The sequence below is a fragment of the Platichthys flesus genome, chromosome 12 (assembly GCF_949316205.1).
Source record: "Platichthys flesus chromosome 12, fPlaFle2.1, whole genome shotgun sequence".
Lineage (NCBI taxonomy): Eukaryota > Metazoa > Chordata > Actinopteri > Pleuronectiformes > Pleuronectidae > Platichthys > Platichthys flesus.
This window is the reverse complement of record NC_084956.1, coordinates 4,226,804-4,240,937: the sequence shown is the minus strand read 5'-3', so window position 1 is coordinate 4,240,937 and position 14,134 is coordinate 4,226,804. Positions and strand designations below refer to the sequence as shown.

The 14,134-nt window shown below is 44.3% G+C and overlaps 1 protein-coding gene across 1 annotated transcript in view; it reads left to right on the top strand.

Annotated features, from left to right (window-relative positions):
* The first annotated feature begins 1,865 nt into the window (after positions 1-1,865).
* Positions 1,866-14,134, top strand: part of LOC133966415 (spectrin beta chain, non-erythrocytic 1-like) — a 73,173-nt gene continuing 60,904 nt past the window's right edge. The window contains exon 1 of the mRNA XM_062401340.1: positions 1,866-1,998. The gene's annotated coding sequence lies outside the window, so the exon portion shown is untranslated. The remainder of the gene's footprint in view (positions 1,999-14,134) is intronic.

Genomic DNA, 14,134 nt, shown 5'->3' with positions numbered 1-14,134 from the left:
TTTTATGTTTTATAAAAGACATTGAACAGTCACAGAATAACATGGTGACAACAGGAAGTAGACGCCCACCACTCAGACTATAAATACTATGATCACTGCACCACTGATGATGTAATGTTGAACCGAAGTGCTTTAAAGGAAAATATTTGTTTTATTCTTCACTCAATATCGTTTTTTCTTCCTTGATGACATCACAACAGCTCAGCAGCCAATCACGGTCCAGTTTGTCTCTTTTGGTTGAATAAACATAAACAAATCATGGACAGGGATTATTTCTGATACGGAGGGAAAACACAGGACAGAGATTTTAAAATATCATTTAGAAATGTTATTTGATAAAAGCAAGAGCAGCGAAATGTTCTGTCCCATCTCTGTGCTGTCCGTCATGTGATGACCTTTGACCTTCTCATCACCTTCCTGTGCTTCAAAACAAACATGGCTGCGCTCTGCCGAACATTTCGACATGGTGTCTTGTATCTGAGTGATAATCCCCCCCCCCCAGCATACACGAACACACACACCCACACACACACACACACTGCCTCTGAGCATAAAAAGATTTTCAAGGCCAGATCACATTCTGCCAACACACACATGCACAAAGGCGACTGGATTGCAGGACTGTTGGACGTCCTTCAGGCCCTGAATGCGTCGTCGTCAGACACTGACTGTTCCTTCTCTGTTGTGTTCAAGTGCAACTTTTAAAAACATTATCATCATCTTCATCATCTCCTCTTCCTCAGATCAGAACCTTTTAGTCACTCAAAGTGTTCGACGGGTGCGTTTGTTTTATCTTTGCAAATGGTTTCCGCTCTGTTGTGTGTAAGTGCAACTTCTAGAGAGGTAACGTGAGACGAAACGATCATCCATGTTGTTGTTCAGGGCCGTTCTGAGGCTCTTTGGGGGCCAAGGGATTCAGGCGGGCCCTTCACAAGTGTTGCTGCCCGGGGCCCGGGGCAGTTGTAGGTTCACCTGCCGATCACAAAGTCTCTGGATTCACCTGTTATTAACTGGAGGCGTCAGAACTTCAAAACGACGATCCTCCTCCTCAGAATGAGATGTTCACTAAACTGTGTCCAGAAATTACATCCATGTTTCGGGAAGCTGCAGCTTTTGTCCATCCCTCCATCCCTCCTTACATCCTCTATCCCTCCCTCCCTCCCTCCAACCTATCATCCCTCCATCCCTCCATCCCTCCTCCCCTCCTCCCTCTCTCCCTCTCCCTCCATCTGACTGATTCTCCCCGCCTCCCCCGATGGAGGAGCTGGGAGCACTTCATATCAATTCCACTGCAGCCCAGAGGGGAGGAGACTGTCGTGTATGAGGAGCCTGAAAATGCAAAGTCACATATATTTTTCATTAATTTACTGCTGGAGGAAGAAGAAATGATGACTAGGCGATTTTGTATTTTCTCTACACGGTTCTCAGTTTGACCTCCGAAGACCTCACAGGCTCCTGTAGCTGAATTCATCTTCATAAACCACCACAAGTCTGTAATGGTGGTTTTACACATGAATTACTGTTTATGTTGTCATGAAATACTTTGTTGTAATAGCTTGATCATCTACATAAAAGTGTTTAATGTAATTATTCAATACAAATAATTGTAATCATAAAATACTCCACGTGAAGATTTTATACTTTAATCAGTAATTCTGCATTTAAACCATGAGTTTGAACATTTATTATTATAACAATAATAAGTTGTATTTGTCTACTCATCGTGTGTGTGTGTGTGTGTGAGAGTGTGTGAGTGAGAGAGAGTGTTTTTGTGTGTGTGTAAGATTTGTGTCATGCTGTAGCACCGCCCCCCGCTGCTGCCGGTGTTTGAATGAAGCGCCCCGGTGTGTCCAGCCGCGCAGGGCGGGGTGATGAAGAGGAGGAGGAGGAGGAGGTCGGTTGATTTGAAGATCGTCTGCCCCGTGTTTTCTCCTCGAGCTGCACGGTCACCGTCCTACACTCCGAGCGGGACCCCGCTGCACTTCTGTCGGCCTCTAGGTGAGTGTGAACCCGGTCCAAGCCGAGCTGAGCCGAGTCGAGCCGGGCTGTTGGTTTCAGTCAAGCGTGGGCACGGATTTGTTTGATTGTGTCGGCGGCGTGCGAAGCATCCACATCCGTTGTCCCGGGTTAGAGCCTGATATCCCGGGTTAGAGGCTGCTATCCCGGGTTTTTCTCTGCGGACCACAGGGTGGAGGTTCTGGAGCTGGGGCGCAGAGAGAAGCCCGGACAGAGAGCTCCCGTGTCGGATGCGTCTCTAAGCTTCACCCCGCTCTCCCTCTCCATCGTGTTGTTGAACTGAGTGTGTGTTTCAGTGTTGGTCAGTGTGTGTGTGTGTGTGTGTGATTGTTTCAGTGCGCCAGAGCTGCTGTTGTTTTGATGGAGTCAGTGTTGATGGACTGAGGGATCTCCTCCCTGATGGAGACTATGAAGATGATGGTGTTGATATTTGTGTTGATATTTGTGTTGATATTTGTGTTGATATTTGTGTTATTTGTGTAGATGTTTGTGTAGTTGTTTGAATGGATGTTTATGTGGAGGTTTGAGTAGATATTTGTATATATGTTTGTGTAGATGCATATCTGTTGTGTGGATGTTTATTTAGATGCGTATATGTTTGTGTGTAGATTCTAGTGTGGGTGTTTTTGTAGATGTGTGTGTAGTTGTGTAGATGTTAGTGTAGTCTCCTCTAACGACCTCAGCCTGGAGCAGAACCACCAGAATATTCCCCAGAGCTTCTCTCCTCCTGACACTTGAGTTGTTTCCCCCTGATCTCATCTCTCTGTATCTAGTTTCTTGTAGTTTGGTGGAACCTCTGCTCATTGGGAGTTGGACCTCCTCTGCAGTGATGAGGCACATTTCACTGCTCTTGTTGTGCGACTGTAGAATCAGCAGGTTTGTGCGTAACGCTGCAGCTTTCAGACCATTTTTTTTTTGCGCAGACCCAGTTTGAAATCCCGTCGAGCAATTATGTAATCAGATCCAGGCTGGGCTGCTGCTTTCTCTCCTCCTCCTCCCATTCCCTCGCCCTCTCCATTTCTTCTCCCTTTTCCTCCTGTTTTCTTTTTCTCATCCTGTCCTCCCTGATTTCTCTTTTCTTTCTCCTCCTCCTCCTCCTCTACATATCTTCTCTATCAGCTCACTTTTTCTCCTTATCACCACCTCCCCCTCTCTCTTGTCTTCCTCCCCCACCCATCCCTTCTTTTCTTTGATGCAGTGACTCGGGAACATTTGGCAACTTGTTGACGGAGCCTTTAAAATGTCACATGAAGGTGTCGAGTTGTTGTCCTGTGGCTCCAGCTGTCGTTAAACAAACCGTCTTCCATAAAGTTTCAGCCTTTTTGAATCTAACTCTGTGTCTAACTGATATAACTTTGATGATAAACATGACAAACATCATGGATTTTATTTTTCTTAAAAAGAAAGTTGGATTTCACACCCTGCCCCCACAGGGAGGTCAAAGGTCAGGGATTTAGACTAAAGGACACTGGTAGAGGAAGAGGAGGGTGGGGGTGAAGGTCCACCAGAAATCATCGATTTAAAGTTTTAAACAATCTCGTTGCAGTTGAATAAACTTTCATAATTAATCTGCTGTGTGGAAACTGCAATGGATCAAATCTCTGCAGTTTTGCAGAATCACAATCTTAACCAGATTTCACCCCCAGATCGATACGATTTTAATTCAAGTGTCAAACAAACACAAAAGAGAAAAACGTACACACTTCATAGACTTTACACATTTTCAGATTTGGTTTTGTCGCTCTACGCCATGAGTTGTCGATAAAGTTTAAGGAAGCTCTAAAGAATTGGAAAATTAAAAAGCATGACAGGTGGCCAACAGGGATATATATTATATTACATCATATCCTTATTTCTATTCCAAATATCATTCTTTAATGTCAAAACCTGCTACCTACATTACCCACAATGCATCCTGGCCCAGACCGTTTGGTCAGCCTATCTCTTGATTGTTGCTGCTAACTGGTCGTGGAGTCGGCACGATCCTGGTGTGTAATTGTGTCTTTTTCCTTTCTGACACAAAGAGGGACCTGTATTTTCCTGCATACGTTTCCACAAGACGTTTTGTTACGTGGTCAAAACGCAGACCTGCAGTTTGTCATTTACAGGCCTTTAAAAAAAGAGGCGGAGCACGTGAGACCAGGACAGGAAGCCGTTGGGAAAATGTGGTTTTAATCTGCAGAAACACAAAATACTGAACGCAGCATCTTTACAACCCATCTGAACAAGGAGATTTCAGGAGCTATTGGTTTTACGTGTTCTTCCCTCTGAAGCTTCACAAACTGATGATGAATAAAATGTTCAGATCAGGTCCATTCACTCGGTTCATCTTCAGATGTTTAGTCTTCCTCCGTCAGCAGGTTCTGATGTTTTGCTCATAAATCACCTGCAGGGACGTTTTAAGTGAATTGATGCTCGTTGCAGAAACATGAATGCGGTGCATTATTTTCTCTTCTCTGGTGGCGGAGGCGGCAGCGCTGGTGGTGGTGGTGATGATGATGAAGCAGCTTGGCTCAGCCTGGCTGGTTTGTGACGCAGCGCGAGATACGAGCTGTAAATCATCGGCTCTGCTGCAGCGTCTCAGATAACGTGCACAGTCCTGAGCTTTCGGCTTCATCGTCTTAGCACCAGGCTAATATTAAACTGCTACTGGTATTTTATTTCTCAGCGCTCTGCAGGAGAGGAGGAAAAAAAGATTACATAACATATTCTCACAGAAACACTGGAGGATAAAGTCTTGAAACCTGCACATGCGTTTTAGAGTGGAGTTTAAAATAACCTGCCCTGTAAAGACACAAACTTAAGTCTGGAGTCAGGAGGAGATGTGTCGTCCAAAGATCTTTATTTATAGTTTGTAGCATCAAGTGTTGAAAACTGATAAAACTGTTCAGGTTCATTATCTTGAACTCCCATCAGTGGACATGAGGTCAAAGGTCACACTCACCCAAGTGTACTGATGATATTTGACATTTAACAACTTTAAGGGATAAATATAAATATTAATATTATTTCACTGTCTAATAGACGTTGGTATTTGAATGGAATCAGGATTATTCTCATCCCCATTTATAATTTTAAGAGATTAAATGAGTTAAATCATTAAATTAAACAGCTTCACTTTTCCTTCCAGCTTCTCTGGATCTCATGATTTTCAGTACTTCTTTCCCTTTTGTGTGTTTTATAAACTGAAAGTTAGTCTGTGGTAAACTTCTCTCCTGGTAAAGGCAGCTCTCAATTTACCTGCTTTGTAGAACTGCTCGTATTCTTGACAGAAGTCTTGGAAGTGTAGTGAAGTAATACAACTAGAGTTAGAAAGGTGTGTGATTTTGTGAAATGTCCCTTTAAGAGCAGAGAGGTGAGTAGAAAACGAGGCCAGTCATCTCCTCCTCCTCTCTGACTGCAGACTCTCCCTCCTTCCCTCACACCTTCATCACTCCCTCCTTCCTCCGCAACCACCTCTCCTCACCTTGTCCCTCTTACTTTAAAATTCACTCCTTTCTCCTCGTGTTCTTTTCCTCTGCTGTTTCTCTGCCCTCTTTAACTCCTCATCTCCTCAAACTTCTCTCATCCATCATCCCTCTCTTTTTCTTCACTTTCGTTGTGTTACCTTGCTTCCTCTCTCCTTCGATTGTCTCATAAGGAAAGATGGAGGCATCTCTCCAAAAGCCTCTTTTGTCAAATAATGTCAAATGAAAACCACGTGTTTTACTGTGAAGGCGATGGCCCAGTTTACTCCTCCTCCCTTCTCCATCTCTCCGGCTTGAAGAGATTATACTCAGAAGGAGGGGAAAACTTCATCCCGAGGCCCAGAGGATCAGAGGGGAGGCGAGGGAGAGGGTGATGGATGAAGGGAGGAGGAAACAGGAAGATTTGGGTTGAAGATAGTGAAGGAGGGATGAGGATAATGGACAGTAGAGGAGAAGAGACATCCTTTAAAGATAATTCGATTGTAAGTAAAACGGAGACAAAAATGCAGGAAATGTAAACAGAGACTGGATAATTTGTGCATTTTTTAAATTACTCCGAGCAACACTGTCTGTTCAGAGGGTTGCAGACTGAAAGGAGGATGAGGAGGAGTGAGTGTCCAGGAGGCGAAGGTGAGAGGAGTGAGGAGGACAGGACTGAAACACACCAGCATCCTCCCTGGACGGGCTGAAGAGGAGGAGGGAGGGAGGAATGTTCTGGAAAATGTCCAGCAGACAGGAAGTGGAACAGTGCGACAGAGGGGAGGGCGGGAAGGAGCGAGGGAGGAGGAGGAGCAGGAGGAGCAGGAGGACCCTCAGCTAAATATAGAGGAGAGTTGAATTCGACCATCACCTCAACAAAACGCATCCGTTGTCGTTGAAGAGAAGAGAGAGAATAAAAAGGTCACCTACTTTCTTTCTCTGCAGCTTTTGACCGTTTGTGATCAGTTCTCGTACATTCAGACGAGAGGACGGATCAATGTTCTGTCCGAACACGTTCGAGCCTAAAAGGAAACAAACTGAGCCCAAACCTGACGGCTGTTCTGTTCCCTGATGACGGGAAGGAGTTGTAACCAAACTCGACTCAAACCAGAAAACAGTGTAAAAATATTCGTCCGAACCCGGTTAGACAAGTGGGTCGGGTATCCAGAGACTTGTGTTATCGCTGCTGGTCTGGTTTTAGTTTGAAAACTCCAGGTTGTGTTTCAGTCATGACGAACAGAAACTAAGACTTTTCATTAACTAAGCAAAACAACTGCAGAGAAGATAATCTACTTCCTGTTTACAACTCATCACCCGTTTACGTGAACGGTTATGTGACGTGTGCAATTATGGACGGAGGTTATTTCTGATATGGAGATAAAAAATGTAGATGGTTTTGATTTGAAAAGGTATTGGTGTGGATAAAGGCTGAGAACTGTTACTAATTTGAGAGTTTAACATTGGAACGGTCGCCATCTTGTCTACGTAGCGGAGGAAGGGGAGGAAACCTATTTCAAACTTTGTAAAATGGCGGCCGGGACACGTGGACACGTTGCTGTTTCTTAGTAGAAACCAGTAACTAAACGCTCTGCTGAGGACAGAGGTCGACATCTGGTTTAATTCCCTCCACCATGGAGGTTCTGTTCTTTTTCGTGTTTGTTAGTTAGCAAGATTACACACAAACTACTGGATGGATCAACACTTAGTGGAAGGATGTGGTTGCTGATCCAGGAATTAATTGGGTCATTTTTGACAATAAGACTTTTATTGGAGATAGTTCTTCACCCGACAACAGCTGTGTGTGTGTATATGTGTGCGTGTGTGTGTACATAGCCGGGTCACGGCGAGGTAAACGGGCTTGACCTCAGCAGGGGTCAATCACTCATGAAACGTTATCTCTCGCTCTTCATCTGTTTTTCTTCTGTTCATACACAAATCGTCTGTGATGGGTTCAAAGCAGCTGGGGAATAACTCACTTCTTTTATTTCTTCACTGACGCTTGTGTGTTTCATCAGATAAGGTTCAAGCTGCAGAAACCCACCTGTGATATCTCATGAATACAGTATGTGAACAGTGTTTATGAATACTCTGTGATAATGTGCTTCAGAAGGATTTTTTTCCTATAAGGCTCTGCTCAGATTAGTCTAATGTGATGTGAGTAGAGAGCTGGATCTGTAAGAGTTAAACATCGTGGCTCATCTCACTGTGTGAAGCAGAGTTTGTCTTTAACGTCTGGTCCCTGTCAGACGACAACACTCTCCAGATCACCTGCAGTCGGAGCCGCTGCCTAATTGTTTTCACAGACGTCTCACGAGGCAGCGGAAAGAGACGGAGCAGAGACAAAGCAACGGAGGTTAAAGGTGAAATGACGGAGAAGACAAATCAAATCACTCCTCAGCAGCTGCAGAAGAAGATAAACGTATCATGATCTGTTGAGATTTGATCAAACCATCAGATTGTTTCTTTTTTGGTTCATGTATTTGTTCCAGGGTTTAATTTCATCTGGTTAGTTTTGGTTTCACATTGTAATTCACCTACGTTGGCTACCAGTTCTTGACTCTGATAGGCTTGTCGAATGTCGATGGCATTTGACGTGGGCGTGTTGTCAGTTGTTCTTTCTGTTTGAATGGAGGAAATGAATGAAGTGCTTCATTTGGTTGCCATGGTAACATCAGGATGGTATTACTTCTAGCATCATCACCTTCAGGCGCAGTACTCCACAGTACTACAGTACACTTAAGTACTCAAATGCACCAAATGTCCTGTTGTTTTTAAACATTATATCGTCGGAGGTGAAGACTGCAGAAGCTTCCTCTTCTTTTTCTTCTTCTATTGTTTAAAGGTGTCTCTACTTCCTGTGATTGGTACAAAAGTCCAAACTATCCCCAAAAGTGTTTTCACTCTGCAAACAAACTGGTCTGAGGAACCTTTCACACCGGATATTTAGGCTCAGACTAAACTGAAAAGTCTGAAGGTCTGAAACCAACGAAGTGTGAACGAGTTCCTCTGTGTGATTACAGTGTTAACGGCTGAATTCATGTCACGTCCAATCACTTAATTTTTCTGTGCGATGAACTGAGATAATGTGACATTATCCACACATGTTTACTTTAAATTGTCAGATGGGAAACACACACACACACACACACACTCTCAGTTGACCTTCAGCAGGACTCCATTTAATTTGATTTCACTGTAGCCAAAGGCGTTTCTCTCTCTGACACACACACACATTACACTCACATTCCTGATAAATGAAATGTTCAGTCTGAGGCCTCCAGATGTGGTCAGAGTACACTCAACCATCTGTAGTGGGTGTGTGTGAGTGTGTGTGTGTGTGTGGTGGTTTATCCTGAAATGGAAGAGGGTGTCTGTTTAAAATCCCAATTTACAGTTCAGGGGCGGAGCTTTAACAGTAAAGTCCCACCCAAGCTGCATGGCATCATGGGAAATTTGCAGTTGTGGGGTTCAAAGGACAAAACACACAGAATAGATTTTGTCGGGGTTAAATCGATGGTGACGCTCATGCATGGGGACTTTTAGTGTGTGTGTGTGTGTGTATATATATCGTGTGCTCTCCCTGGGGCGTTGCTGTAGAAGCGAGGGTGGAGTCGACATCCACAGAGAGAGAGAGAGAGAGAGAGGAAATGAGTGATTAGCTGAAACTGGAACGCTGCCTCTGGACTGTGGATCTGTAAACCGTCTGTTCTGCTGCGTCCACACTGCTCCACGACAAAATCCCTAAACCGTCTGTGACTTTATTTGTCGCTGCTTCTAGTTCACCAAGTTCAATTTAAAACTTATTCTGGCCACAAGGAGGTTTAAATACCTGATTTACGATGTAATCTAGAGGAGCAGCATTGTTACTGTAGTGACCAGGGTCCGCCATCTTGTGTTGATTACGTCATTTGCAGTCAGAGTCTGCAGCAGTGATCAAGAAGTGAGGCTGCGGTATCGAGGTTCCGCCCATTCACACTCTACACCAATCAGGAGGTGGTCTCAGCTGTCAATCAGGTCATATCAGCTCTTTTCAGAAACATTAAAAAGCAATTGAAATCAAATTGATAAGAAAACTACCTGAAATGTCAGAGACCATCTTTGACAAACATTTATTTATCCTCCACTTTCACGTCCTAACTGCTAACATGGAGGAGGCAGGGTTTATAATCTATACCGCAGTCAGCAACCAGGGGGCGATAGAGAAGATTTTACCTCTAGATTCAGATACCAGCCTCAGAAATGCCCCCAGATGCAAATTAGATGCCAGGTCAGGCACATGAATCTGTGTAGCCAAAGTATCAGATACCAAATCTTCTTAGTGTTTTAGTTTCCCCAAGATAAAACAAAAAAATGCCTCTTCCCAGAAATCTCACCTCTTCTTCTTCACTGCTCCAGAACATCAGTGTCTCTGTTGCTTTTATAGCAGCGAAGAAGAAGGGATTGCTGGTCTTGTAGCGGTCGGCAGAGCAAACTTACGTCAATATCTCATCCCGGAAAAAAGTCCCTCGAGTGACTTGTAGCTTATGAAAAGGGTGGAACTGTGATGTCAGATACAACACTGACAATCTAATCTAAAGCTGCCAGAGCCCGTTGTATGAGTTCTCATTTCTCGATCGCTGGTGTAGGATCAATACTCTGATCGGCTGAATTACAAGGTGCAGGTTTCAGAATCAGCGGTAAGAAGGAAAACCTGTATCAAAGCAGCTCCACTGTCAGTTCTCTCATTTATATTTACAGTGAGTTACAGCTGTTTGTTGGTTTCCACTGTCTTCACATGTTCCTGCAGTTTTAACGATGCTTCTGTATCAACATTATCTTTATAATTGATCCATATAATTAAATAATACCTTTTTTAATTGAAAACATTCACAGTGACTTCCTCTTTGCTCTGTCTCCTTCACTGTCCTCACAGCGGACTGTGGTTTTCAGTTCTCTGTAACTTCACATGAAGCAGGTTCTCCGTCGCTGTCGTGATTTGTTCTGCTGCTGATCTTAACGTCGCCTCCTGACACACGTCCACCATTGTCTCCGGCTGTTATTACATCTTGTGTTGATTTGTGAGGACGTGCTCGTCCAGCGCTGAGATACTTTCCGCTCGTCGTGATTTCCTCAGACCGGTGATCAAACGTCTCTGTGCAGAAATCGGCTTCAACACTTTATTCTTTTTTTTTCATCACAGACGAGGATTCCTGGAAAATTTCAGATCTCGTTTTTCAGCAGCGGTGACTTCAGCTGCTTCTTTACTGCGTTGCTATGACGATAGTGAGGGTTACATCATCGCCCTCCACCCTCTCCTCTCCAGGGCCGAGCTGTAACTCAACCCTGATGACCTCATGCATTACATTACGAGTGTGTGTGCATGTGTGTGTGTGTGCAGGGTAATATTAAGGAGCTTTACACCAGCGTAGTCTAACCCACAAATACCCGCTGACACACTTGGCATCTTGGGAAATGGGTTTGGTGACATTGGACGTGGGGGGGGGGGAGGGGCTACGTGCCCTTGACTGTGACAGTAACTCAGCCACGTGTCGGATGATGAAGAGCAGAACAGATCTGTGAACAGTCTGAACCGGTTGCTCTTCTTTGTTTCCTCCTCTCGGGAGATGACAGTTTCTCTTGGTAAAGACAAACACAGAGATTTTAAAAGATGACGCTTAAAGTTCAGGTTTCATTTGATCGACTGCAACAGAAATCAGCTCTAAGGTTCACTGAGCTTCTGACTTTTAATAAGTTGAACTTCTTTATGTAAGTGAATAAGTTGGAAACAATTAATATTTTGTTTGCATTTTTATTTATCATTTAATTTTAATTCATTGACAAATCGTTGCAGCTCCAAACGTGTTCAGAGTCGGCTTTAAATCTCAACAAATAATACATTACCCATGATCCTGTGTGCCCCCCCCCCCCCCCCCCCCCTCCACGGGGCAGACAGGTGAGTCAGTGCGACAGGTGAACGCTCGGACCTGAACCTGTTCAGGAATGTGTTTGATCATGTTTTAATTCTGAGGACACACACATGCACACGCGCACACACACGTCCTATTGAATAGATTCGATCTGACATCCCACAATGCACTGCAACATGAGCCTGCCAGGATTGTGAGCTGGAGAGAGAGGGAGAGAAAGTGTTTGGCAGCTGGCCAGGGTGAGATGATGGGATGGATCACCATGACGACACAGCCGACCCTCCAATCTGGACTGTGAGGAGCTGTGTGTTTGTGTGCAGTGTGTGTTTCTGTGTGTGTTTGTGACAGTCGTGGTATTTTTGGATTGAAGCTTTTGGCGCTGCAGTGTTCAACAGAAACTCAGCGTTTGTTCTGTTTCAAAGGGAAAACTTCTTTCTAGATATTCAGGTTTTTATTTTCAAACTAAAATAAAAAGGTTATTTCTATTAGTGCAGAGTTTACAATAAAAACTAAATCCCAGTTTCTGCAGAGCTTAAATTATTATTATTTTCACCAAAGATTAATCTGCTTATTGTTTTGCTGAATAATGACCGGCACTACTTCCAGCAGTTATTGATTATTGATTGTCAATTTAACGTCTCATGGTTTTTAACTTCAACAAGTGAAGTTGCAGGAAACATATCAAGATTAAAAACTAGTGATGTCACAGCAGGGAAAGGTCAGAGGTCAGTGTCTTTGGCAACGTGAATGTAGTCTGGTGACAGAGAGTTAACGTCTGCAGGGCTGTGCAGTCGGTCATCTGAAGGGTGTGTGTGCCAGAGAGGGAGTGTGTGGAACCAATAAAACACATCTGGTAACATGGAGCATGTGGTTTTTGGAGGGTGTGTGCACGGCTGTGTGTGTGTGTGTGTGTGTGTGTGTGTGTGTTTGTGTGTGGTCACTGAAAACCATGACTGAGGACTGCCAGGTGGAATTGGAGGAAGTAAGGGTGAGAAAGGACGACGGAGAAGAGAATGAGGAAGAAAAAGATTGTTTTGGAACAGGATGGAGAAGGAAGAGTGGAATGCAGAGAGAAGGACTTGTAAGAAAAGAGGTCGAGGAGGTGAAGGGGAGAAATAAGGGTGGAGCACAGAGAGGCAAATTAAAGGAGGAAGGAAAAGAAGTGGGAGAATGAAGGAGGAGAATGTTTTCAGATTAGAGGAGGATAAAAAGGGTGGGAAGACGAGAGCACGATCAGGGATGAAGCTTTTTCAAAAATGACTCTCACCCTTTTTCTCCTTTATCCCCCCGCCTCTCTCGGTTTTACCCTCTCTTTCTCTCCTCTCTCCCCCTCCTCTAACTCCCCTCTTCTCTTTCTTGGCGCTCAACCAAACACCCCTCCCTCCGCCTCGGTGATCCGTCCTGCTTCTATCAGAGAGTTGGGAACAAGCAGTTCCTCCACAGACCCAGTCTCCAGAGATAGAAAGAGAGAGAGAGAGCGTGCGCACACCCACACGTACACACACAAACACACTTTACAGCAGTGGCCTCTCTCCTCCTCTCTCACTGGATTAATGGCGCCATATTAACTAAATCGAGCGGCCTGAATCACAGACGTCAAATTTTGGACATTTTTCTGATTTGAACTCCACACACAGTTTACCGGACATTCCCTGCAGTCCGTATTTCTCATGTGAAGCAGCAGCAGATTGTTCCGGGTCCGACTCCTTCACACCAACAGGAACATGTGGGGAACATTCAGGCCAGGGGCGGAGCCTGCAGAGCAGCAGGAGGCTGACCGGACATATACATTCTGCTGTGGAAAGATCAGTGTTGTTGTTTACAGCTCATCCACACCGGCCCTCATCACCCAAAGCTCTGGAACCTCCTCGTCTTTCCAAGTCGACGTCTTCATCCTCTTCATGTACGGCTCCTCCTCTTCTTCATCCTGAGATATTTGTGTTCTTCCAGTTTCACGTCCGTTACGTGTTAGAAACCTCATCAACACGTCCACTCCCTCAGTGGGTAGTTTCCAGACTCTGAAATTTTCCAGACATTTTACTCGAGGCTGCAGGAAAAGTCCCAGAAAATGTCCAGAGACACTGACTCAGACGTTTGTTCTCACATACAGAAACTCAAGAACAGTTCAGAACTTCGGTTCATGTCTGAAAACAGGATTTCTGTGTCCCAGGTTCCCCTCAGTGTGTTTTCAAGCTCTTTACGTCTCAGGCATACTTAAAAAACTCCAGAATTACTTTAATTAATTAACTTCAGAGTAAACATGAACATTAAATGTAATTTTTCGTATTACTTATTATAAAGTCACTTCTTTATGCACCGTGTCTCAGTCTATTAAAGAACACAGGGAAGTTTAGTAATAAGTTTCTTTAGAATGACTATAAACACACAGTCAGTAAACACTGATTTCTGAAGAGTCCTCTTGACCTCAGACGTTTTTATCTCGAGTGCTTCCTTCCTCTTTGCACGTCTGATCACTTCCTCACATTCCTTCACTCCATCTTCTCTTCTGCTCATGTGCTTCATCCTTTTCTTTTCTCAGCAACTTTCTCTGTAGTTCCATCAATCCTCCACCGTTTATTCTCCAGCTGCAGCTCCTTTACACATTGATACTGGTCTGTTCTGGTTTGGGTGGTCTCTGGTCTTGCTCCGTTCAGTGTAAGGTCAGTTTGATACTGAGGTAATGTTCTCGTCCTGATAAGAAGTGTAAAAAAGGAGGTTATATGTTCCCAGTGGAGCTTGATCCTCCTCCTCCTCCTCTTCTTCCTC